At 41.6% G+C, this 24,698-nt stretch overlaps 2 pseudogenes; one reads left to right on the top strand and one right to left on the bottom strand.

Moving 5' to 3' along the window:
* Positions 1-746: 746 nt before the first annotated feature.
* On the bottom strand, positions 747-20,328 carry LOC112607761 (annotated as a pseudogene).
* LOC112607661 lies at positions 1,598-2,234 on the top strand (annotated as a pseudogene).
* Positions 20,329-24,698: the final 4,370 nt, after the last annotated feature.

The following is a 24,698-nucleotide window of genomic DNA, read 5'->3' on the forward strand; positions in this document are numbered from 1 at the left end:
ATAACACAGGAGGCAAGGCCTTGGTGGATGCAGGAAGCTTAGCTGTGATGCAAGAAGCATGGCCTTGGTGAGTGCTGGAGTATGTTCTCTAAAGACACTGTGAACACTGCTAGCCCATACTGAACCATCGCTCCTGGAGAAATACACGGTTAGCTTCCATGCCTCTGGTCACTACATTTTTGTCATCCAACCAATACATATTTTTGTTTTATGTGTTTTTATCTACACACACCTTGTTTAATATATATTTCTTACCAATAGCTAACTATATGTATTATTCTTTATAATAAAACACAAGCTGGGAAGAGTTTTGCATTTTCCTGACCTTGGGTAATGTGACTACAAATTTCTTTGGCTGTCAGCCTCACAACAATGCTGTCTACTAACCTTTTTTTTTTTTTTTTTTTTTGAGATGGAGTCTCACTCTGTCTCTCAGGCTGCGGTGCAGTGGTGCAATCTTGACTCACTGCAACCTCCACCTCCCGGGTTCAAGAGATCCTCCTGCCTCAGCCTCCTGAGTAGCTGGGATTACAAGCATGCACCACCACACCCAGCTAATTTTTGTATTTTTAGTAGAGACAAGGTTTCACCATGTTGATCAGGCCGGTCTCGAACTCCTGACCTCGTGATCTGCCTGCCTCGGCCTCCCAAAGTGCTGGGATTACAGGCAAACCACTGTGCCCAGCCAGTCCACTAAATTTTTAATGTCATCTCATGAATCCACAAATTTCACCTTCTTCTTTCTTCTTCTTCTTCTTCTCCTTCTCCTTCTTCTTCTTTTTTCCATAACTTTACCAGGTACTATAGGTGTTACTTGGGCACTTTTCAGAGTGGTCTCACATGTGCGTCAATGACTTTCCTCTTCCTCCTTCTGGATGTAAAGTATTGTTGACTCAATGCTGTTGAACTTACTGTCAACAGCACTATAACTCATGCCTGGGCCAAGCTTGTCTAACACGTCTATTTTCTCTGTAAAGCACATCACAGCCTTTCTGCACTTAGGAACACTAGACACCACTTCAGCAGTACACTTGGGGGCCTTTCTTTTTTAAATTTATTTTTGAGACAGAGTCTCACTCTATTGGCAGGCTGGAGTGCAGTGGCGCGATCTCGGCTCACTGCAACTCGGATTCAAGCAATTCTCCTGCCTCAGCCTCCCGAGTAGCTGGGACTACAGGTGAGCGCCACCACGCCTGGCTAATTTTTGTATTTTTAGTACAGACGGGGTTTCACCATGCTGGCCAGGATGGTCTTTATCCCCTGACCTCGTGATCCGCCCGCCTTGGCCTCCCAAAGTGCTGGGATTAGAGGCGTAAGCCACCGCACCCGGCCAACTTGGGGGCCCATATTAAACAATTAAATCACTGACAGGCTCCACCCCGGGCGGCCCCAGATATGGGTTTCCCGCGGCAACACCCGCGGCACACCCGGCGCAGGCGCTGCCCTGATCCCCCGGCTCCAGGGGGCAATGAGGGGGCAGTGGAAAGGGCACTACTCCTCGGGCATTACTTAGAGAAGCCAGACCGGGAGTCCCGGCCTCCCGCCGGCCGTCTCTCTCTCTCCCGCCCGGGCCCGCGCGGTTATCCGCCAGAGGGACAGTCGGCCCAATATGTCAAGACCACTGATCACTAGATCCCCTGCATCTCCGCTGAACAACCAAGGCATCCCTACACCGGCACAACTCACAAAATCCAGTGCACCTGTCCACATTGATGTGGGCGGCCACATGTACACCAGCAGCCTGGCCACCCTCACCAAATACCCTGTAACCAGAATCGGAAGACTTTTTGATGGTACAGAGCCCATTGTTTTGGACAGTCTCAAACAGCACTGTTTGTTGAAGTAGGCCAGAGAAACTGGTCGTTTTTAAAGGCCCTGTGAGTGCCTTGTTGCGCGTGTGGACCCAGACCTCAGAGAAAGGATTACACTAAGCAGTGACAAATCCCTGATAGAAGAAGTATTTCCAGAGATCGGCGACGTGATGTGTAACTCTGTCAATGCCGACTAGAATCACGACCTAACACACGTCATCAGGTTTCCACTAAGTGGCTACTGTCACCTCATCTCAGTCCAGGTCCTCGAGAGGCTGCAGCAAAGAGGATTTGAAATCGTGGGCTCCTGTGGGGAAGGAGTGGGCTCGTCCTAGTTCTGCGAATGCGTCCTTCATAGGGAACTGAGGCGGGCGTCCCCCCGTACCCTCCATCACCCAGATAAAGCAAGAGCCTCTGGACTAAACGGACATATTTCTTATGCAAAAAGGAAAACACATACAACTAATAGCTCAAACAACAACAAAAAAAGGACATTTATGTGCAGTTCAGAGAGCAAACCAAGTCCTGGACCTAAACTTGAATAAAAGACACATTTATATCCAATAGAGACCACACCTGTATTCATATGGGAACAATTGGAATAACGATATCCTCGAGGTGTTAAAAAAATTATATATATATATGTCAAAAGATAGGAAATGAAAAAAAGAAGAAAAAAAAGGGTGCTAGCCGCAGTTGGTGGTGTGATGGCCATGAAGTGTCCTGGGCCTCCCGAGCCTCTGACTAATAAACAAGCCATGAGTGGTGAGGACACAGTCTCCTTACAGTTTCCATTGCCAACAGCCATCCATTATTTCTTTTTCCTTTGTCTTTGCTTTTCCTTTTTTTTTTTTAAAACAACAGCAACAACAAAAACACCTTGAATCAAGTTTCTTTGTATACGGAGGTTCCACATCTCTCTTTTGCCAGGGACCGGGCAAGACTTCAGAAAAACCCTCATGAGCACACTGCATTTGAAAGATGTTAGACACGAAATGCTAAATGTAGTTTGTACAGAAGTCACACTTTTTTGTCCACCTCACAGATGTGAACTTTACTTTGTTTTAAAACTAATCAATTTTGCCAAGGGGCCAGAATTATTCCTTGTTTGAATTGCTCCCGTTCAAGTCTGCTGCTTTCCTACAATTTTTCAAATTTTATAATGTATTAAATACGATAAACTGTTTAAAAAATAAGGTCTGTGTGAAACACACGTGTAGGGATCAGGCTGGATTAAAATGAAATTTTTCTTTTAAAAAAATTACTGAAAAAAGCACAAAAATGTACAACATGTGACACTAAATAGATGGTGATCAGGACACCGTTACAGTACGACGGTTGAAACAAGAGGCAGCACACTGCCTTGTTTGACCTCAGCTAAGAACTGTGCCTGCGGAAACACATTTTTCACCGCTCGGGGCGCGCTTGTGAATGACTGAGGCGGCCTGACAATGATTGATTCGGGGGTTACAAATAAATTTCAGCGAGCAGGCAAATTTGGAAGTTTGGAACCTGCAAATAATGAGAGTATCTCATGAAGCCACTAGAGGATGTCCTTTTGCCCAAAAAGAGAATTCAGTCAAAAAGAAGAAATGTTGTGATATAGAAAACAGAAGATTCAACCCAGGAAGGATTGGAGTGGGTGGGAAAGGAGTCTTCAGAAATAGGAAAGTGATAAAATACTCGATGCACCTGATTATACTGAGAAGAGACTTAAATAACTGGTGGAAAATTGTGCTTGGATTAACGACGATTATATATGTATTTAAAACCAAGTTAATAAACAATAGGCCAGGCATGGTGGCTCACGCCTGTAATCCCAGCACTTTGGGAGGCCAAGGTGGGTGGATCACCTGAGGTCTGGAGTTGAGACCAGCCTGACCAACATGGTGAAACCCCGTCTCTACTAAATATACAAAAAATTAGCCAGGTGCGGTGCCGGGCGCCTGTAGTCCCAGCTACTCGGGAGGCTGAGGCAGGAGAATGGCGTGGACCCAGGAGGCAGAGCTTGCAGTGAGCCGAGATGCGCCACTGCACTCCAGCCTGGGCAACACAGCAAGACTCTGTCTCAAAAAAAAAAGAAAAAAAATTAGCTGGGTGTGGTGGCGCATGCTTGTAATCCCGGTTACTCGGGAGGCTGAGGCAGGAGAATTGCTTGAACCCGGGAGGCAGAGGTTGCAGTGAGCCAAGATGGCGCCATTGCACTCCAGCCTGGGCAATAAGAGTGAAACTCCGTCTCAACAACAAAAAAAAGGGGGGGGGGGGAATAAACAATAAAATGAACGCTATCTCTAGGGAAAACAAAAAGTTGGGGTAGAAAAGGAAATACCAACATAGATAGGCTTTTGCAAAAATCTCAGTGACAGCAGACATGTCTATTACTGTCATAACGTGAGTAGTGAGCACTGTTCTACCAGCACCAGGATGCCACCGTCTTGACAGCACGGGGAGGGGAGTGGGAAGGATGGAAGTCTGTGGTGGGGCTGGGAAGGCAACAGGGGATCTGCAAGTCCAAAATTTCAAGATGCGACAACATAAGCATGTTGTTTGCAGATGCAGCAGGTAAATTCCCCCCAAGAAAAAGCATTCTGGGTTGGGGAAAAGCTGGGGTGGTGTGTAGGACACAGGGTGTAAGAGAATGCTGTATTTTGCTATAAGCATTCTTAGAATATCTCCTGATACATGTATATAATAACTTTCATAATAATAAAAATTGGGGGAAGAAGATGGGTTTTGAGTGATGGAAGAAAAATTGAAGTATCCAGATGATGTAGTAGTCAGGGTTGTTAACAATGTCCTTGGAAAATTCCAGGCTTAGAGCCAATAAACACAAAGCCCAGAATGGGGCTCAGGCAGATTGCCCAGGAGGCTGCAGAGCCGCATTCGGGGTCGGTAGGCCACCATGCCTCTCTGTCACCCTCCATGGAGCTGCTGGAGCGACAGCTTTGGACCCAAGTGATGGACACTGTGAAGAGAAAACAAAACCTTCCTGGATGGGGAAGGAGAATCAAAACACAAGCCCAGAACTCCCCACTTTTAGAGCAGACCCCAAGCCAGCGTCCAAGCCCCCTGGATAAGGAGAGGAGTGGGAAATCAAACTCAGAAGGCAACCCCCTGCTCCCATGCCAGAGGACCACACAGTCTTTTCCACTCCCAGGTTGACCAGTGTAGGGTTTCTTCCATGACAATTACCATCGGACCACCAGGAGTTTCCCCATGGGCTGAGGAAACCCAATGTTTAATACAGACCCTCAACTACACACAGGAACAGAAAACCTGGAATCAATCATTTGAGGAAACAGAAGTAGCCCCAAAGAAAACAAAACTAGTAGGGCAAAGAGGAAAGGATTTTCATCATAAGTATAATGAATATCCTGAGAATATCATTCTGAATAACTCAGAATGAATATCCTGAGTTTAAGTAGATACTGCATTTTTTAAGTGTTATGAAAAAAAAAATTAACTTATTGAAAATGTTACTGGATGGAAAGTCATTTTTTTCTTAATGTTTTAGATGGAGTCTCACTTTGTAGCTCAGACTGGAGTGCAGTGGCACGATCTTGGCTCACTGCAACCTCCGCCTCCCGGGTTCAAGCAATTCTCCTGCCTCAGCCTCCTGAGTAGCTGGGATTACAGGCACACACCATCATGCCCAGCTAATTTTTGTTTTTTCAGTAGATACAGGGTTTCACCATGTTGGCCAGGCTGGTCTCGAACTCCTGACCTCATGATCCACTCACCTCGGCCTCTCAAAGTGCTGGGATTACAGGCGTGAGCCACCATGCCTGGCCACAGATGGAAAGTGTTGACTGTGAGTTGTCCAGCTTCTTGGTATGTTGAACAAAGAATTTGACAAAACAGAAAAAGAAGAAAGAAGCAATGAAAGTGTAGATTTACTGAAGCGAAAGTATGCTCCAGAGAGTGGTAGCAGGCTGGAGCAAGTGGCTCAAGAGCCCATGTTATAATGTTCTTTAAGGTTTTTATTAAGCTAAAAGAATTTGGTAACACCCCCTAGGTGCCCTTTAGAGGCCTCTAATTGATTACACCCTTTGAAGGACTGGCCTACAGCCAATCAAAGGCTGAAGTGGAGACTTCGCCTGTAACCAATCAGAGGCTGAAGTGAAGAGTTGGCCTGCAGCCAATCAGAGGCTGAAGTGGAGACTTCTGTCTGGTTATCACAGGAGTGAGGGTGTGGCCTGTAGGCTGCTTAACTTTGCCTAGAACTAGCTGCATCTGCTGTCTTTTTGCTTACGCCTTAACCCTTGGTTGCCCCAACTCCCTATTCTTCCACCTCAAAAATTAACAATGATTGCCAAAATAAAAATAGGCCAGTAGACGAGGCCAGTAAATGAGGCCAGTAGATGTGCGATAACAAAATGGACAAAGCTGAAGATAAAATTTGTAAACTAAAAGATTAAGAAATTACCCCAGAATGCAATACAAACAAATATGAGAGACAGGGGAGATAGATTCAGAAATTCCAGTGGCCATCTAACAGGAATTCTAGAAGGAAAACATAACCTTCATAATTTGGGCAGGGAGGGAGTACTTTCTAAGAATGTTACAAAATCCAAAATAAAAGATTGTCAAATGTGACATTATGAAAGTCAAAATGTTGGTACTGCAAAAAAGAAACGAGCAAAACTAAAACATAAGTGACAGTCTTGGAGAAAATATTTGCATCATTCATAACATGTGAAAACTTAACGTCAAAAATACAGAGAGAATTTCTGCAAATTTGCTAGAGAGAGGGAAGGAGTAGAAAAATGCACAAAGAAAATGATGTGAGAGAACAAGGAAAGGTTACTGGCTGGATTTCAGTGGAGGTCAGTGGCTGGGCCCGAGGTGTAGGTTCCTCCATGAGGGCAGGGTCTGGTGTGGTGTGAATTTCCCACCGGTGCTGATGGAGGGAGCACCAGCCTGTCAAGTAGTGGACAGAGAGGAAGAAAGAGGGGCCAGGCTTGAAAGCAATGAGCAGTCAGACCCCCAAAATGGCTTTATTACAGTTCTAATGCCAGAAATTTAATTTTTTCTCAAACCTCAAAATAATCTCTCCTTAGCAAAGTAAATAAATGACATCATTGGGATGTTTTGAAAATCATATTCAAAAGCCACCATAATGCAGTAGTAAATACTTTCCAGAACAAAAGGCAGCCAATGCGGATAATTATTAGGAGCTCAACCATCATTATCTCACACCCCAAAACAGCCAACCTTCCAGCCTTTAGTGCACTTACTAATTGGAGTCGGACAGAGGCCCCATAGTCAAAGACATAGCCTTTAGTAAAAAATAAGAAAGCTCTTTGAATTTATGAGTCCATGTGCCATAAGAACATCCACAGTGTTCTGACAGAGCCTTCAAGCTCCTGTTGCCATCCTCACAGTCTATTCTTGTGGGTTACGCTCTAATTTAGTAACTGGGGAAACATCTCCCCGCATGGCTGCCACTCAGAGAGCTGGGTTTAGACTCATCACTCCTTTCTTTGACATTAAACAAGGGTCGTCATTTATTTAAGAAGCTACATTTCAGACTTTTGTGTATGGTAGAGTAAAGGTGTTTGTGCACCCATATCCCCTTGATAATTAATGATGAGCTAGGAGAATGGGAGAGAAAAGAAGAAGAAGGAGACAGAAACACAGACTTTTTAAATGAAGCCAAGAGATACCTGTTCATTGCACACGAACATTTGAGGAGTGGGAACTGCCTTAGCAGAATGTGTAGAATGAAAACTAGATGCCTACCAAGGACTGATTCATCCTGCAGCACTTGGAAATGCTCAGGGATTGAAGACATGGGTACCTTGAAGGCAGACATAAAGTGTGGACCAGAACATGGTGGGAAACATAAAAGTCTGCATAAAAACAACCAGGAAGCCTGGACCAGCAGCTGGCTATGCACACATGAATGAGCCGAGGCTGGCTGACACCAGCCAAAGTGCAGAGCAGAGCCTATAAGCTAACTAAGTGTGTTTTCTTTATTTTTATTTATTGTTGTTATTATTATTATTATTGAGATGAAGTTTTGCTCTTGTCACCCAGACTGAAGTGCAATGGCATGATCTCAGTTCACTGCAACCTCCACTTCCTAAGTTCAAGCGATTCTCCTGCCTCAGCCTCCTGAGTAGCTGGTATTACAGTAACCCGCCACCATGCCCAGCTAATTTTTTGTGTTTTTGGTAGAGACAGGGTTTCACCATGTTGGCCAGGCTGGTATCAAACTCCTGACCTCAGGTGATCCACTCATCTCGACCTCCCAAAGTGCTGGGATTACAGGCGTGAGCCACTATGTCCGGCCTCCCTCTCCAGACTCTATTTCCCCTCTGCCACCTGGATACCAGGAGAATTGCTTGAACCCGGGAGGTGGAGGTTCAAGTGAGCTGAGATCGCACCACTGCACTCCAGCCTGGGTGACAGAGTGAGACGCCATCTCAAAATAAAATAAAATAAAATAAAATAAAAAACTGTTGGAAGCTATTAAGTGCAATAGTTATGAAAGTAGAAATGTCGAGTAGAACACACTATTAAAGCTATGAATATGAAAAAAAGAGCTTTGAATTGTTTTGTATGTTCTCTAACTGATCTATTTCTTTGGATAATCTAGTAATTTCTTCTTCCAGATATCCTTGAGTAACAACAACTTGTTGCCACTGGCAAGCAAAAGTGATAGCCATTTCTTGTTGTACTTTGTGGCTGCAGTTTGCACTCCTGAAGCTAGCAAACATCTGAAGTTTCTCAGATGCGTAGTTCACAAACCGCTGTTTAAAGCCTCTTTCCTTGGCACAGGTGCTCCAGGATAGCCTTTCATAAAGATACCAAACTCCATACATACATAATGAAACATATATGAATTGTCAGCCTACAGTTTTCCAAATTACTCCTCCAACAGTGATGCCCATAGAAGTCCTAGATGTAAGAGAAGCTAATCCTGTTATGAAGGTAACCATGAGTTCTGTGTGTGATGCATTATCTGGTGTTGCTGGGTTGATAGAAGCAGTGGGAGTACAGGCTAAAGAGCTGGGGAAAGTGAGGCTCTGACAATCCCAGGAGTGCCCTCTGAGCATTTGTAGGAATCAATGCACAAGTGAAGACCAGCCCAGGGAAAAATGGAATACACTGTCCTCTTGAAAATCCGGTCATAACTTGTGGCAATAGAGCTCATAACTGAGGTCAAATTTCTTGCAAGGGATCAGTGTATGCAGTTTATTCTATATGTCAGCTGAAAATAATGGTTTCAAATTTTTAATAATTTCTTGCTAGGATTAAACACTGAGGCATTGTCTTCACTGGTGCATCAATCAACCATATTTCTTCTGATACCATCTTCTAAGTGCTAATTTAAGTCACCTTTATATACTTTCAATCCACTTAGAGTAGGATGAAACTCTGAACAAAATTCATCAACCAAAACAGACAGTCAACAAATCTCATCTGTCCTTGCACATGAAACCTTGTTTGCCATTTCCTTGGTAACCTCCCTGATTTTTTTCTTTTTTTCTTTTTTTTTTTTTTTGAGATGGAGTCTCGCTCTGTCGCCCAGGCTGGAGTGCAGTGGCGCAATCTCGGCTCACTGCAACCTCCGCTTTGCCACCATGCCCGACAAATTGTTGTATTTTTAGTAGAGACGGGGTTTCATCATGTTGGCCAGGCTGGTCTTGAACTCCTGACCTCATGATCCATCTGCCTCAGCCTCCCAAAGGCGTGAGCCACCACACTCGGCCTTCCTGATTTTTTTCTTAACATCTAGTGTTAAAAAGTTCATCTGGTTTGGGATAAAGTTCAGTCTACCAATTTGTTCTTCCCACTCCTCCTTTGAATAAGCTCTTCTCTGTCACTGCCACGATTATTGAATCTATTGTGTTTTTCACAATATCTAGTCTTGGCTTAGCTCCAATAGTGTGCTGTTTGAACCTTTTTTTCACTGCTGATTGTGAGATACACTCCTCAAAGATTTGTTAAAATTCTGAAACTCCTGTAATCTTGCCTGAAATCCTTTCCCAAGTACTTCACTGCCTTCTGGCATCCCCTGTGGTTTGTGCTGTCTAGCACTAAGAACTTCCTTTGCTGAAATGAAGAATATATGATTCTGTGCTTCTAAAGGATCCACAACTTTAACCTCCTCCACAAATAAATGCAAGCACCTTTCCATGTGCTGTCTGCATACATCTTCCTTATATTCTGGCTCTGATGAAGAGACAACCCAGTGATTATTCAGAGTTAAATTATTAGGCTTGGAAAGCTGCTTTTACCTTGTGAAAAAAATGTTTTTCTGTGTTCATTAGTGTTGATTCAGAGGTTACAAACAAAATGATGACATGAGCATCTAACCAACACTCATCAATCCAGGTATCCAGCTCTGTAGTGACATCTGTGCCTGGACTGTCTACTAAAACCATCTCACCTTTCAAGAGGACACACTTTGTCTTTGGCCAAAACACAAGTGTATGACAGCCAGCATCCAAGTCTTTGTCCATCTGAAGGGCTGATGAACTGTCTTTACGCTCTTTTTTCATCTTATCCCTTTGTCATAAGATAGGTTTTATCTCCATTGGTCCCTTAAACACTTAGGAAGCAATTGGTTGTATAGTCAGTCCCACTAGGGAGAGCTTTATCCCACAACATTGCATTGATAACAGAGCTTGTCCTGCCAAAAAATGCCACCTTCATTTGTCTCTGACATAGCACGTTACCAATGATAGAAAGCTTGTTTTTATATTCTTGTATTTCTACTTGATTATCCTCAGTAGCTCAGTCAAGTTCTAGATTCTTATATGTTGCTATTTTTATTCCACCTGGATTGGATCTTCAGATCTTGAGCTGAGAAGGGAGATTCACATACTTCAGCAATATGTGATCCTCAGTGACAAACTCCAGTAACTGGTCAGATTGCAGTAATTGCCTTCTTATCCAGCACAAAGTGCTTCAGTGGAAAAGTCCCCAAGCTGCCCCATCTTTCCAAGAGATCACTCTGTTAATTTTTTTAAAATCTTTTTTTCTCTTGGTGTTTCATTTTAGATAGCATCCAATTAGTACTGTCTTTTAGGTCACTGATATTTTCTTCTAAACTTTCTGATCTGCTGCAATTCTCATCTAATATATTTTTCAACTCAGTTTTTGAAGTTTTCATCTCTAGAAGTTTGATTTGGATCTTCCATGTCCCTACTTAGCATTTTTAATCTTTTCTCTAGCTTCTTGAACATATGAAATTTGATCAGAATGACTGTTTTAAAGTCCTTGCCTATTCTATCATTTGTGTCATTTTGAAGCTGGTTTTGATTCAATGATTTTTCTTCTCATTATGGACTGTATTTTCCTGCTTCTATGAATGTCTGGCAATTTTTCTTTGAATAGTAGATATTGATGATTTATTTCATGGGTTGTTGACTATTTTTGTACTCCTATAAATATTTCTGAGCTCTGTTCTGAGATATAGTTAAGGTACTTTGAAAGAGTTTGATCATTTCTGGGCTTGCTTTTAAGATTTGTTCATTAGAAGCAGATGTGAATTTATTCTAGGATTAATTTTTCTCCACTACAGTGGCAAGGCGGTTCTTCATACATTAACTGATGCTCTCTGAATTACAAGGTTTTCCATTCTGGTTTTTGGGAACAGGTGCTATTTTTGGCCTTGTGTGTTCTTTGAAGCACTGTTCTCTTCAATCTTTTGGATCATTCTTCCCCCATCCTCAAAGCATTTCCTCACACATATGTACTGATCAGTGCTCTGCTCAAGATCCCATGGAACTCTCTGCAGGTCTCCAGGGTTCTTCCTCTGTGCAGCTCTCTTCTCTTCAGAACTCTTGCTCTCTTGACTTCCCCAATTCCCAGCTCTGTCTCAACTCAGGAAGACCACCATGCTCCACCTGGGTGCCCCTCCCTGCGCCATGGCCTGAAAGCTTTCTCAGAGCCATAAGATGGGCAATCTTAGGGCTCACTTTGACGCAGGGCAGCTGAGCCCCCAAATTGGAGTCTTACCCCAGGAAGGTTCTTGGCTTTACCTACGAAGGAATTCAAGGGTGAGCCAGGGGTATTAGACAGCAATCTTTTATTGAACCAGAACTGTCCTCACAGAGCAGGGCTAACTCATAGGCAGTACCCCAAAGCATCTCTTGTGGGCTGTTGGCTACCTGTATTTTTACCTACTTTTACCCACCTTTAATTATATGCAAAATTAAGGGATGAATTAATGCAAATTAAGGGCAGGTCATTCAGAACTTTCTAGAAAAGAGGGGGCAACTTCCTGGTCATTGCCACAAAAAGAGGTGATAACTTCTGGTCATTGCCATGACATTTGTAAATTGTCTTGGTGCTGATGAGAGTATCTTATACTAACGAGCACTGGGAGCAACTAGAAGGTGCCTTTGAGCCACCTGCTGGTTTTTGCCAGTTTCTTCACTGCATCCTGTTTTGACCAGATCCTGGCTTGGTCAGCAGGGTTGTGACTGGAAAGCAAGTCCTCCCAGCCTCCTTCTCAACTGCACGTTTCTCATGCTTCTTAGAGATCACTGTCCTTTGTTGCCTGATGTCCATGCCATGTTGTTCTTTCATGATTTATTTTGGTTGTTTCAAGCAGGAAATTGTTACTCCATTTCAACCAAATGTAAAGCCCTTTAAAATCTCTTTCATTTTACACTGTGTTCTCCAGATAAAATTCCTTTGACTTTCTGCAGTCTTTCTTTGAATAGTAAACCTAAAAATATACTTATTTTTGGATGTTTAAAAGATTTCTCTAGTTATTATAGTGCAAGTTCATTTTTATATTTCAATATCAGGCTTTCATTTTAATAGCAATATTATTGTCTACCTTATACTTACTCATATTACAACTTCTCTCAAAATGCTCTTTGAAGCCATTTCTGAAGTTGAATCAGTAAATTATCTAGCAAAGGCCAAGAATTAGGATTATGGCTCTATTACAATAATAGAGTGTCACTACCATACTTCTTTATAAGGCAAAAATGTTATCCATATTGTGACTGAAATTCCCATAGTAATGTCTTCAAAAAGTAAAGTAATGAGTACTTTAGTATTTTTTAAATTTACACAAGAAATTTTTTAAAAGTATCATCATTGTTTTCCAGGTTTCCTTGAAGTCCTAACAAACATAGGAACATTTCCCATTATTCTACCTGTGTATACTCATATTCCCACTATTTTCCTCCCTTATAGAAATGGCATATTGTCTTTAAGTGTTCTCTTTTTTCTTTCATTATTAAAGTACTAGTAATGATATTCAAAGATTTCCATGACTGAGCCTCTACTGGCTGTTTCACACTTTCTGCTCCACCCAAATGGAGGATTCTAAGGCCCCCTCACAGGACACTTAACTGTGTCCACCTCCGTCTTCTCTGTTATCCTCCTGAGATGAACCTCCTGCCACCTTCCAATGTGCGCCATCCAATCCTACCCTTCCGTAAGGAGCCAGCCCCAGGACCAAATCCAGGAAGCCTTTTCAAGATTTCCCTCCACCTCAACTCAACTTTCCCTCTTGGAAATTCCACTGTATTTTGTCTAAACTTGATTTTAACTTTGTTTTAGAGTCTTTTGTTTATATTTCTTACACTGCTAGATCAGTGATTCTCAAAGTTTAGTGTGCATCAAAATCACCCAAGGAGCTTGTTAAGACTTTGCTAAGCCCTACTCCCAGAGTCTCCGGGGCCCAATAATTTCTAGCATGCTCTCAGCTGATGCAGATCCTGCTGGTCCAAGGAAAACACTTTTCACAACCCCATGGTCTAGACCCCTTGAAAGTAGTGTCCATATCTCATGCATCTTAATTCCACAAAGTATCCAACAAAGTGACTTGCAAAGCGCTATTCAATAGGATAGCTTTATTAGTATTGAATTTGTGGACTTCGAAGATGTATTTTAGAAAATGTCATATGTATTGGCTGGGCGCCATGGCTCATGCCTGTAATCCCAACACTTTGGGAGGCCGAGGCGAGTGGATCACGAGGTCAGGAGATCGAGACCATCCTGGCTAACACGGTGAAACCATGTCTCTACTAAAAATACAAAAAAATTAACCAGGCGTTGTGGCAGGCACCTGTAGTTCCAGCTACTCGGGAAGCTGAGGCAGGAGAATGGCGTGAACCCAGGAGGCGGAGTTTGCAGTGGGCCGAGATCGCGCCACTGCACTCCAGCCTGGGAGACAGAGCGAGACTCCGTCTCAAAAAAAGAAAGAAAATAAGAAAATGTCATATGTACGAATGTAATAAAAAAAAAAGTCACAGTTACAATGAAAAACCCAAAAGAATTTTTAAAAGAGCATAGGATCTCTTTATAAGTTTGCATGCTTCATCAGTGAATAAAGCAATGGGGATTGGGGTGAGGCAGGCGCAGTGGCTCACTCCCGTAATCCCAGCACTTTGGGATGCCAAGGCAGGTGGATCACCTGAGGTCAGGAGTTGGAGACCAGCCTGACCAACATGGTGAAACCCTGTCTCTACTCACAATACAAAAATTAGCTGGGTGTGATGGCACATGCCTATAATCCCAGCTACTCGGGAGGCTGAGGTACCAGAATCGGTTGAACGCGGGAGGCCGAGGTTGCAGTGACTCGAGATTGGGCCACTGCCTAGGCAACAGAGTGAGACTCTGTCTCAAAAAAAAAAAAAAAAAAAGCCAAGAGGGGGAAGTATGAAGCTGGGTGATTTCCAATATCATATGTACCAAAGTGTCTGGTTAATTATTCCAGTTTTGCACAAAGAAAAGGTTTTTTTGTTCTTACCATTGCATAGTTCTAGTGATTAGTAGGTTCAGTATGCCTGCTTTGTTAATTATTACTTGGGAAAATCAATAGAAAATCTGATGTTAAAAAACATCAGATACAAAAGTTAAAGCTAAACAAAAGACAGCCATGCGTAGGGCAGTGGGGATGTGCAGAAGTCGGAGAATGAGGTTGTCTGGGTGTGAGTCCTGGTTGCATCTTGATGCCTGTGTGCACTTGGGTGCTCTCCTCTGTAGAGGAGCTCTAGAAATAATCATGCATGCTTCCAAGAGCAAAGTCCTCACAACAGTGCCTGGCATATAGCGTTAGTTAAAAATAAACTAGCAGAGAGTCTGCTTAGGTTAGTCTATGCTTTCAGTGACCATATTTTTCCAACTAAAATTTAGAACAAGAGTGATATTTGGGCCACTTATGGGAATAAAAGGTTATCAAAATAATCCTCTGATTCCTCAGATATTTCTAGAGTTTATAGAATCCAAAGGCAGTATATTATATAGAAAAAAATGTTTAGACACTCCAGATTGTCCAGTATCCATATTTGTATATTCTCAGCCTCCATCTTCCATTTTTCCAAAATATCGTATATCTCCAGGGAAAGGAAACCAGAGCATTCTCCTCCCAAATTGAGAGTAGGCAGGAATAACTCACATCTTCATCAGTTTTTCCAGTCTTTATGTGGGTAGATTAATCTAGAATGGAAAGGATTTCATGGTAACGATTGTAGGGAAGTTTAGATGCTATTTTTCCAGAAGGTTTGATCATTTTAGTTTATAAAACAAATAGATTAACAGAAAAGAAAAATAGCTTACTGGCCGGGTGTGGTGGCTCACACCTGTAATCCCAGTACTTTGGGAGACCAAGGCGGGTGGATCACTTGAGGTCAGGAGTTCAAGACCACCCCGGCCAACATGGTGAAACTCTGTCTCTACTAAAAATACAAAAATTAGCTGGGCCTGGCAGTGCACACCTGTAACCCCAGCTACTCTGGAGGCTGAGGTGGGAGAATCGCTTGAACCCAGGAGGCGGAGGTTGCAGTGAGCCGAGATCTCACCATGGCACTCCAGCCTGGGTGACAGAGTGAGACTCTGTCTCAAAAAAAAAAAAAAAAAAAAAAAAAGCTCACAAATTTTAGAAATGTGCATATGAGCTTGGGAGTCATACAAAATATAAAAACTCAGGCCAGGCGTGGTGGCTCACTCCTGTAATCCCAGTACTTTGGGAGGCCAAGGCAGGTGGATCACCTGAGGTCAGGAGTTCCGGACCAGCCTAGCCAACATGGCGAAATGCTGTCTCTACTGAAAACACAAAAATTAGCTGGGTGTGATGGTGGTGCATGCCTATAATCCCAGCTACTCAGGATGCTGAGGCAGGAGAATTGCTTGAACCCGGGAGGCGGAGGTTGCAGTGAGCCAAGATCGCGCCATTGCACTCCAGCCTGGGTGACAAGAGCAAAACTCCATCTCAAAAAAAATAAAAATAAATAAAAATAAAAACTGAAAGAAATCACCAGATGGTTGACACTTTTCTACCATCTTGTGGTTACAGAAAGAATTGGGGCTCAGAGCATGGCCAACATCAGGTTATGGCAGTAAGACAGGTTATGGAGGGAGAGAAGAAGAGGCCTGGCTCGCAAAGGGGGTCCTATTATGTAGATGATATAACCTCACAGGTTGCAGCTGTCAGAGAGAATACATGGTAAGAGTTTCCTTCAGACCTTTAAAGATGGTGGACTCTCAGTTAATCTTTTCTAGATCTGAATAAGAGAAGGCCTCAGAGGAGGCCTGGCTGCACCATGCAGATTCTGCACAGATGCAAAGTTCCCCAGGAAAGACAGCTTTTCGGGGCTACTTCTGTTTGCAGGCCCTCTGAACAGCTATCTCAAAATACGTCAAAGAAGGATATTTTGGAGTGAAATATTTTGATTTCCTTCACGATCCTCACTGGAACCCATGATAATCCACATCCTGGCCCTGAAGTTTTAGGGTGGTAGGTAATGTATATAAACAGAATACACCAAAGGACACCCAGAAAACAAGCAGGTAATTTCTCAGCAACTTTACTACTCTTATAACGGGTTAATCATTCTATGGAGAGCCCTGGAATTTACTATAAGTCTCTGCCTTTGTTTCTTATAGAAGCAAATGGAGTTACCAGTAAGGGACTAATAAATTCCAAAAATCACTTACAGATCGCGTATATCCATGAGAAACATACCTCAATAACACGTAGGGGCCAAGGGAGGGCTTTCCATTTGACCCTCGCTGAAGTCTCACTGAGAAATTAACCTGCAAAAAGCAGATTAATAGGAGAAAAGCCATACAAATTCATTTAACACGTATACATTGGGAGCCTTCTGAATGAAGACCCAAATTCCCAGTGAGGTACAGAAGCTTATATACCATTCTGAGGTTAGGAGACAGGAATAACAAGAGTGGTCACGGGAGAATAGAAAAGTCCAGGCAGTGGTTTCACATGGCTAGCAAAAGGAAACTGTAGAAATAGCTTCAGAAACTATGGGCTGATAAGACCCTGAAAAACCAGGGTGTGCTCTAAGCTGGGTGACACTAACTGGACTCACTGTGGCACTGGATTTGACCTAGGTTTCACCTAGAACCTCATTATATGCTCATTAACATACAAATCACACACCCACCAGCACCATGACAGTTCCAGGAACATCCATATTTGGTGTGAAAATGAGTAGCACTACAGTTCCAGAACATCTCCACCTTTTTCCAGGAATCTTCATGAATATTCCACCCCTTAAAGAAACCCATAAAAAGGCAGCCGCTCCAAACCCTTTTGCATGTGACTCTCTCTTGAGTACACCCGCACTCCCCTTTCTTGAGTGTGTACTTTTCACTTTGCAATACATTTCCGTACTTGGACTATTTTCTGACTCAGCCTTGAATTTATTCTCATTGGGATAGAAGTCCCACAAGCAACTGGGGACCTCCCGCAGTCCACTGATGTCAGTTACAGAAAGAATGGGAGCTTGGATCCTGTTAAAACAGGTTATGGGAGTGGAGAGAAGAATTCCACTGAGGGGCAATAAATGATTACTAGAAAGAATGACTGGATGGGAAACAGAAATTAACTTGTAAATAGTTCTCTTCGGAATTTAAATGATCCTTGGAGCTAGTTATTATCTTGAAAAGGGTCTGTTCAGATGTAGTTACATTTTTTGGTCTTCTTTTGTGTAATGGATACGGAGATAACAGGGGAGACAGCAAGAATAATTGTTCTCCTTGGTAGGTTAGCTCAACCTGTATATATAGATACGAGAAAACCAGTACTTAAAGGTCTCTAAGGGTTTTTAATTTAAAATACTCATTATACCAGGGACCTGTATTTTGGAGTGAAATACTTTGATTTCCTTCAAACACAACCAAAGGCAGAGAAATAGTCCCAAATTATTGACGAGAAGATTAAGTAAAATGGGCAGAAGAGAAAAAGATTCTATGTCTATAATACAGCTACCCTTCCATTACTTCTCACATCTGGCAGAATTAAGATATTTCCCAAGACTGAGACACTCATGGAAGGCAGCCAGCCCTCCCTACGAATCTTTATAAGCTCACTGCAGCTTTCCTGTTGCTGCACACAGGTACATTCTCTCCCCTGCTTCCTTTTTTTCCTTCCTTCTTTATTTCCTTCCTTCTTTCTTTCCTTCCTTCCTTCCTCCCTCCTTCCATCCCTTCTTCTTTCCTTCCTTTGCTGAGTCAAACTCAGTTCTGTGTTATTTCTACAAACATTTTGTTATAAATATTTTCAAACATACACAAAAATAAAGGAACTATATAATGAATCTTCACGTATTTATTACCCAGCTTCAAGTATTATAAACATTTTGCCAATCTTGTTTTATCCACTCTCCACCCCTTCCTCTCCTCACCACTCAGTGTTTCTCTGGATCATTTTAAGGCAAATTCCAGGTTTTCAGTCTTAAATGTATGACGTCTGTCTAAAAATAAGCACTTAAAAAAAACTTAATCACAACACATCATCATACTTCCCCAAATTAATATTTCTTGATTTCATCTAATATCCAGTTTGTTTTAAAATTTTCTCAAAAATAACTTTATGCAGTTGGTGTGTTCAAATAGGCTCTATGCAAAGTCTACATCGTGCATTTGGTAAATCTCTTAAGCTCTTTCAATATGTGATACTTCCCCTTCTTCTTTCTGGCTTTCAGGCCATATGTTTGGTCTGCTCAGTTTTCCACAGTCTGGATCTTGATGAATTGCATTCTTATGGTGTAACTAATACATTCTTTTGCTTCCTGTATTTCCTGTAAGCTGATGTTTACACTTAGATGTTTACACTACGCTTGTTTAGACTCAGGTTTGAATTCTTTTAGCATGAAAGTTCCAGTTGCACTGTAGAATGTCTGGTGATCCCAAGTGTAGTATTTTTGAGGTTGATCAGTTAAAAAGTAGCTGTTTGGGAGGCAAAGGGCACATGTTAGTCGCTTCTGCATGCCCATTGCCAAGCACAGCATTGTGCCTAGAGCAAGCCCTGGCAATGTTTACTGAGTTGAAGCAGTTGATGAAACCCAGATTTGTGGGACTTCAGATATAAATCTACTATTCTCAGCTGATGCCTAAACTTTATTAATTCACATCTGTATGTTGTAAAAATTCTATTTTACGACCTTAGCCAGTTTTGACCAGTTCACCTTGGCTGCAGTTCTTTCTGTTTCATCTTTTTCTCATAATAGTGTCAACCTTAAATAATGAGATTCAGAAAATATGACTAAGGATAGAGTTTATTCGAGTGCAAAGTTTGAGAATAGTCACTCAAGAAGCGTCAGCTCCAAATGAATATGGTCAGCATTCCCAAGTGGAGAAGTTAAGGTTTCACTTTTACAGAGACAAAGACATTTTCAGAGGATTACAACATTTTCCATAGGAGACCAGTGCATACATTAAAGCAATTTGATTGGTCACAGATTGCTACGTGCCAAGGAAGATTACTTTATTACTCAATGAGGAGGGGTGGTGATCTGAGGGAGTCTTCTCTCTGGTGTTGTTTGGTCTTCTTAATTATTCACAGGGGGAAAAAAAGGCGGAAGTTGCAGCTGCATGCCACATGACTCAGGCTGCATAGCCACATTTGTCACAAGGCTCAGAATAACTGAAAGTTCCAATGACTTGAAGTTTGAATTATTTAATTTCACAATAGAAATTAAAACAAAGATTTTAACGTTTCTTAGTAAGAAGCCATCTTCATGCAAATTGTGAAATTTTTAAATTAAATCTATTTTTAAAGTTAGTAATTTACTCAAACGTTGTTTAGACATTGTTTTAGAAACTGGAATCTTGAGTGTCTATGCCTGTCATCTTTCATGATGAATGGTCCCTATTTATTTGCAAAACCTGCCAATCTGCCAAAGCGTTATTTGCTGGGAAGTTAGCATGTCTGGGCAAGTAACACTTTCTTTTTGCTTTAGTAACGTATAAATATTTTTAAAATAGGATATACATATTTTTAGGAAAATATTCTTAGCAAACCCAAGATTGGAATCTATGAGTTCATTTTTCACCTATTTTTCTACACCTTTAAAAAAAATTCCCCTTTGGAGATTGAAACAGGAGAAAGGGCAGGGCCCAATATCACACAGGGACAGGAGTTGAACCTGGGAGAGTCTCATATTCAGGACCCACACTGGGTGCAGGGCTGGCTCCTTAGGAGTTGGAATGCCTCTGCATCAGTCACAGGTGGAAATAGGTGCATTCACATGAACACGGCTGCATCAGCTTCATCCACAGGATATCCTGAGCCCGTCATTAACCTGCGATCTGGTTAGGATCTATGTACCCTGTGGGTCAATGTGAAATTACTTCCTAGAGAGACAGCCACAGCTGAGGGAGCCCACAAGGTAAAATTCCCACAGAAGATAAACTCACATGTAAGAATTGCAAAAAACATAAGAGAATGTCTAGTGTCGTGACAATAGTAAAACCGGGTCTGCTGCATACAGACGGTATAATTGTAGGCGTGTAATTCACATTGATCACAGTTGCACACTCACACACCCCATGCAAAATCTTACCGTAGGAATTCTAAAGCGACCTGATAAAAATATTGAATCCTCAAACTGATAAAGTAGAGAATGACATTTGTGGAACAAGAACATTCGAAATTTTAAAATGCCATTATGGCAAGGGAACGGATGAGTATTTTTTAAAAATCAGATCTGTGGCCGGGAGTGGTGGCTCACATCTGTAATCCCAGCACTTTGGAAGGCTGAGGCAGGCAGATTACTTGGGGTCAGGAGTTTGAGACCAGCCTGGCTAACATGGTGAAACCTCGTCTCTACTAAAAATACAAACATTAGCTGGGCATGGTGGCACGTGCCTGTAATCCCAGTTACTCAGGAGACTGAGGCAGGAGAATCACTTGAACCCAGGAGGCGGAGGTTGGAGTGAGCCAAGATCACGCCATTGCACTCCAGCCTGGGCAACAAGAGTGAAATTCCATCTCAGAGAAGAAAAAAAAACAAAAACAAAAACAGATCTCTTGATAATTTAAAATCTAGAGGACAAATCCAGGAGCAAAATAATTAGCAAATTTAAAAAGAAAACTGAGAAAGTCTCCTAGTACAGAGCAGAGATGGAAATTAGAAAAAAAAATAGTGAAGAGACATGATATAAATTTAAAGAGATGTCAACATGGTGAAACCCTGTCTCTACTAAAAATACAAAATTTTAGTATTTTAGCTGGGATAAAATTTAGCTGGACGTGGTGGCACGTGCCTGTAGTCCCAGCTACTTGGGAGGCTGAGGCAGGAGAATTGCTTGAACCCGGGAGGTGGAGGTTGTAGTGAGCCGAGATGGTGCCACTGCACTCCAGCCTGGTGACACAGCAGCAGTCTCAAAAGAAAAAAAGAAATGTCTGAAAGAGTAAAAAAAATGAATATTAAAAATGTAATAATTAGGCCAGATGCAGTGGCTCGCGCCTGTAATCCCAGCACTTTGAGAGGCTGAGGCAGCTGGATCACGAGATCAGGAGATGGAAACCATCCTGGCCAACATGGTGAAACCCCGTCTCTACTAAAAATACAAAAAATTAGCCAGGAGTGGCGGCACGTGCCTGTAGTCTCAGCTACTCGGGAGGCTGAGGCAGGAGAATTGCTTGAACCCAGGAGGCAGAGGTTGCAGTGAGCTGAGACCGTGCCACTGCACTCCAGCCTGGGCGACAGAGGAGATTTTCCTAAATTGAAAGACATGAGTTTTTTCATTGAAAAATTGTACCTAATGTTAAATAAATAATAATTGTTGTAGCAAATTCCTAACTAGCCCCATCATAGTAAAACTTCAGAACTTTAAAGAAAAATCTGGAAAGCTATCACAGGAAAAAAAAAAAAAAGTGGTGCATAAATAAAGGATTAACTATGAACTATGAACGATAAACAGATTTCTCACCAGATACAATCAATGTAAGAGCACATAGGAGTAGTAAGTTCACAATATTGAGATAGAGTAACTGACTCAAGAATTCTGGCTGGGCATGGTGGCTCATACCTGTAATCCTAGCACTTTTGGAGCCTGAAGTGAGAGGATTGCTTGAGTCCAGGAGTTCAAGCCAGGATGGGCAACATAGTGAGACCTCATCTCTACAAAAAAAAAAAAAAAAAAGAATTAGACGTGGTGGTGTGAGCCTGTCATCCCAGCTACTCAGGAGGCTGAGGTGGGAGGATTGTGCCACTGCACTGCAGCCCAGGCAACAGAGTGAGACCATGTCTCTCTTAAAAAAAAAAAATTTTGATTCCCAGCCAAATTATTATTCAGGAGGGGTGTACAAAATGATTACCATATTTATTTCCTCTGCCACCAAAATCTCACTAAATAACTGTAAATAATTATAGAGCTATAAATCAACAATGGGACATAATGTTTTTGTAAGTTTTGCAAAAATAAAGATATTTGAACTGCAACTTGTAAAGAATATTGTTTCTACTCTGACTCCCCCTCTTATCTGACACCTCTGGTAATCCTTTTCTGTATTTTACACTTAAATATGTAGGGAGGACCAAGGAGAACTAGAGAAAAGCCTTCATCATGAAATACAGAAACCAAAACAAACATCATGAAAGAGAACTAGAGACAGTGCAGGAAGCAGAAGATTTTGTGGAAAAAAAAATCTGTGATTAAACATTTTTCAATACAGAAAATATCGTATCTCTGAAAACAAGGAACATGTACTATTTCTAAAAGAACTAGCAGAAAAAATATATATAGTAGAAGAAATTTTTAAAAATCAGTAGAAATAGTTGAAGATAAAGTAAATCAAGACATATCCCAAAAACAAGATTTAAAATTTTTTAAAAAAAATTAAAGATCAATCTTGGTGGTCCAATATACAAGTAATAGGAATTATAGAAAAAATAGAGTATAAAAAAGAAATTCAAGAAATAGTCCTGTAACTTAAGGATACATATTGGATTGAAAGACCCCCACTGAAGCTCTAGCACAACGAATGAGGCATTCCCCTACCAAAGAGTATCCTTGTGACATTTCCACGTCATATACAAATCACCTAAAATCAAAACGTTATCACATTCTCAATAGGAATATTGCATACTAAAAAACAAGAGAGAAATAAATTCGGATTTCTGAGGGAAAATTATTGTTAACTCAGAATTCTATATCTAGCCGAATTATCAATTACACATAAGGCTAGAATAAAGACATTTTTAGGTATAAAGGGCCATGGGTAATTTCATTTCTTCCTCAAGAAGCTAATAAAGGACATACCAAAACAAATAACTAAACTAAGAAAGTGGAGAAAGGCACTTAAGTGGCCAGAAACAGGGGTTTCAACATAGAACAGTGAAAAAAATCTCAAGTGACAGATACAGCAAGAAAATAAAGCAATTCAAGATGTGAAGCAAACCAAAAATTGAAATGTTTACTATACATGTTTAACTATAGTTAAATTGTTAACTGTAGGTATCATCATAAAATGTTTACCTATGGGAAAATAGTATTAAGAGGTTTATATGGGATTATCTCAATATATGGGATTATTTGAGAAAAAATATATCTATACATTCATAAAAAAATTCTGTAAATAATAGAAACACAAATACTAGCTCTGCGCCCAACAATTTAACAAATAATGGTTAATAATCACAGTCATGACTGGGCGTGGCAGCTCACGCCTGTAATCCAAACACTTTGGGAGGCCGAGGTGGGTGGATCATTTGAGGTCAGGAGTTCGAGACCAGCTTAGCTAACACGGTGAAACCCCTTCTCTACTAAAAATACAAAAATTAGCCTGGTATGGTGGTGCATGCCTGTGGTGCTAGCTACTCAGGAGGCTGAGGCAGGAGAACTGCTTGAACCCGGGAGATGGAGGTTGCAGTGAGCTGAGATTGCACCACTGCACTCCAGTCTGGGCTACAGAGCAAGACTCTGTCTCAAAATAATAATAATAATAATAATGATAATAATAATAATAATCACAGTCATAATTTGGCTCTGCATTGAATGACAGCTACACAAACATAAAGAAATGTAAATAGAGGTCGGGCACGGTGGCCCAGGCCTGTAATCCCAGCACTTTGGGAGGCCAAGGCGGGCAGATCACGAGTTCAGGAGATCAAGACCATCCTGGCTAACACGGTGAAATCCCGTCTCTACTAAAAATACAAAAAATTAGCTGGGCGTGGTGGCGGGCACCTGTAGTCCCAGCTACTCAGGAGGCTGAGGCAGGAGAATGGCGTGAACCCAGGAGGCAGAGCTTGCAGTGAGCCGAGATCACGCCACTGCACTCCAGCCTGGGTGACAGAGTGAGACTCCGTCTCAAAAAAAAAAAAAAAAAAAAAAAGAAAGGTAAATAGGAAGTATCAATTTAACCAAATATGTGGTATGACCATATTAGGCAAGGACATCTTTGAGACAACTATATTACACAAAAGAGTATATATCATATAATTTCATTTATAAAAGTCTAGATAATACAAACTAATCTACAGTGACAGAAAGCAGATCATTTGTTGCCTGAGGAAGGTGATATCATGGTGGCATGAAGGATTCCAAATGGGCACAGGCAACCTTTACAGCATGATAAATATGCTCATTTTTCTTTACGTTCATGATGGCTTCACAGGTGTTTATGCATACCAAAACTTTTCAAACTCTACACTTTAAATA

This window comes from Theropithecus gelada, chromosome 15 (assembly GCF_003255815.1).
Source record: "Theropithecus gelada isolate Dixy chromosome 15, Tgel_1.0, whole genome shotgun sequence".
In the NCBI taxonomy this organism is placed as follows: Eukaryota; Metazoa; Chordata; class Mammalia; order Primates; family Cercopithecidae; genus Theropithecus; species Theropithecus gelada.